This window comes from Chenopodium album, chromosome 6 (assembly GCF_948465745.1).
Source record: "Chenopodium album chromosome 6, dcCheAlbu1.1, whole genome shotgun sequence".
In the NCBI taxonomy this organism is placed as follows: Eukaryota; Viridiplantae; Streptophyta; class Magnoliopsida; order Caryophyllales; family Amaranthaceae; genus Chenopodium; species Chenopodium album.
In genome coordinates, this window is record NC_137839.1 from 8257930 (window position 1) to 8261118 (window position 3189).

At 37.0% G+C, this 3189-nt stretch overlaps 1 pseudogene; it reads left to right on the forward strand.

The window, feature by feature from the left end:
* The first annotated feature begins 263 nt into the window (after window positions 1-263).
* On the forward strand, window positions 264-2815 carry LOC145634489 (cation/calcium exchanger 3 pseudogene; annotated as a pseudogene).
* The last annotated feature ends 374 nt before the right edge of the window (window positions 2816-3189 follow it).

Sequence of the window (3189 nt, forward strand, 5' to 3'; positions counted from 1 at the left end):
ATCATTATATCAACAATATGATTAGAAAACCAAAAATAGAAGTATAATCTTAATTTACGATATACTACTACAAGTATAACGAAAATAACACTAACTTTTTCGTGTCGACCGTGTGCACAAAATAACGATCGGCTATCTCACACACATAGACGGATAGACCTAGTCGTTTATAACCATTGAGTAACCAAATAACTACTACAAACAAAATTGACACAAATAAATAAAAATTCCCATAAAGTGGCAATTAACCCCAAAATCTCCTACCATTTGTTTCGTGTCGGCCTTTGTAGATTTGCAGTTGATTACGACGCGTAGCGCAAATACTTCACAATATTCCCAATTGGTTGAATTAATCCTTTACACCTTAGCTTACTTTAATGGCGTCTATATATATAATATCAAATCATAGAATCACATTACATTCTAAAACCTTCTACTAAGAAAATCAACTGTTCTTCTTCTTCATACTCTCTTTCTTTCTCTCCTTATTTTTTGGGAGAGAAATTCTTAAAAAGTACCCTCAAAAATTTGGGTATCATTGTAAGAAAAGAAACTACTCAGAAGCTCATTTTTCTGTACTTTTTCAATCATCATTTTTCAGTCACCCTTTACTTGAATTTTGTCAATTTTCCACTTTTCTTTTTCTGGGGATTTTTGTTCTAAAGATTTCCCACTTTTCTGGGTTTTAGCTATTTTAAAGAATTTTGTGACTGGGTTTCTATTTTGAGGATGAAGAACACTCGATTTCGTGTTCTTTTTAATGGAATTTCAACCGTTGTGTTTCTCATTTTCATGTATAATTCCAACTTTGGTGAAAAATGGAAGTTGGGAAGTGGGGTTTATGGTGGTGGAATTCATCAAATTGGGGGAAAACATGGCAGAATTATTGCAGAAATTCATGGGGTTTCATCAAATGTTAGTAAGGCTACTTTATCTGATTACAAAATTTGTTCCCAGATTTTTAAGCATGAAGGTTATCAGAACAGCTGTGATTATGTTCTTGCTCACCCAGAATGTAATTCAGGTGGTTATTTCAATTACATCAAATTTATTTACTGTGATTGCAAGAAATTCTCCATTTTTGGGTACTTAATTCTTGCTATTTGGCTTGCTGTACTGTTCTATTTGTTGGGAAATACTGCTGCAGATTACTTTTGTTGTTCATTAGAAAAACTTTCAGAACTTCTGAAAATGTCTCCTACTGTTGCTGGTGTTACTTTGCTTCCTTTTGGTAATGGGGCACCTGATGTTTTTGCTAGCATTGCTGCTTTCATGGGCCGGGGTTCCGGCGACGATGTCGGAATTAATAGTGTATTGGGTGGTGCTGTGTTTGTTACTTGTGTTGTTGTAGGAGTTGTTTCACTTTTTGTTGCAGATAAGAGGGTACAAATTGATAAGACATGTTTTATAAGGGACTTGTGTTTTTTTCTTTTTAGTATAGCTTGCCTTACATTGATTTTGTTGATTGGTGAAGTTGGTATTTGGGGTGCTATAGCATTTGTGTCAATATATGTGGTTTATGGCTTGTATGTTGCTGTAACTGAGATTATTAATAAGAAGGGTAGGGGTTCGAAATTGCTTCCTGTGGTTGGGAGTTTCTTTTCGTCGTGTAATGGTGAAGGGGAGGGTGATCAATCAATGTATGCTTCGTTGCTTAGTCCTGATAGCCATAATTCGCCTGAGGTGCCCTCAAAACTGCCTCATTGGATATGGAATGTTAATGTTGCAATCTATTCAGATTATACTAAGTCTGGTGTAGAAGATAGCTCTAGGCCTTTGTGGGGTTGGAATGATGAGGGGGAAATGAATGTAGAATCACCATGTTCATTTTCTACATTATTTTCAATTTTGGAGATACCTTTAAGTATTCCTAGACGTTTGACAATTCCTATAGTTGAGGAGGAAAGATGGTCTAAGGTGTATGCTATTGCCAGTGCGTTTTTAGCCCCCGTTCTACTGGCTGTTCTGTGGAATACGCAGGAAGAGATTGTTCCTATGAGTGGGAAAATTGCATATTTCATCGGTGTTTCTGCTGGCTGCATCTTCAGTGTACTTGCCTTTCTGTACACATGTCCTGAGCACCCACCTCGTAGGTTCTTGTTCCCTTGGGTTTTTGGTGGATTCTTCATGAGTATCATATGGTTCTACATTGTAGCAAATGAGCTTGTTGCTCTGCTTGTTTCGTTGGGTACAATATTTGGTGTCAACCCATCAATTCTTGCTCTAACCATATTGGCCTGGGGGAATTCAATGGGTGATCTGATGTCAAACACTGCTCTTGCAATGAATGACAGAAACGGAGTGCAGATCGCTATGTCAGGAAGCTATGCAGGACCTATGTTTAATACACTGATTGGTTTAGGAATTTCTTTGGTGCTTGCAGCATGGTACAAGGGTTCAGAACCTTATGTAATTCAACAAGATAATGGTTTGTTCATCACTGTTGGATTCCTCGCAGCAGGTCTTATATGGGCTCTAATCGTTTTGCCCCAAAGTGATATGCGCCCTAATAGGATTTTAGGTGTTGGCCTCATAATCATATATGGTATCTTTCTGTCTCTTCAGGTCAGCATCGCCGTGGTTTCAGGCTCACAGTCGATGTAGGTTCTGTGTTGCTGTGTACATAATAGATAGACTCTTGGCTATAATGTATGCCGCCTCTTGTACAGTTACTAAATACGAAGTACTAGGTATTTTTTGGACTTGGTTCTTCAATTCCTGATACCAAGCCATCTTAATGGAAGGAATCTGTTGCCTTTGTAATTGGATCATACTGTATTCTGCTCTAATAGAAGTAAAAACATCAGTTTCTCTGCTCTGGCCAATCTTGTCATTGTACTACATTAATATTATTCCACTTGTTATTTAGTGTCCTCAGTTGTTTTTCTTTCACTTGTTGTATACTTAAAAGAAGATTAGTCTACATATACACTATCAGTATCAGATTATCTTGCTAGGAACACATAAATCACAGTAATTGTGAATAAATACGTGTATCAAAATGTTCATAGATCGTGATAGAAGGATAATCTGTCACTTCATTTATTTTGGCTTCTTGGTGACCAAGTTCTTCTAGCGGACACGACGAATGTGCTTACAATATTGATGAGCAAGATGTGGTGGTGATTTTGAGTCTCTTGGTATAGTGATGTATACTTGAGAATGCTGATAAGTAAATGTTTCTTTTGA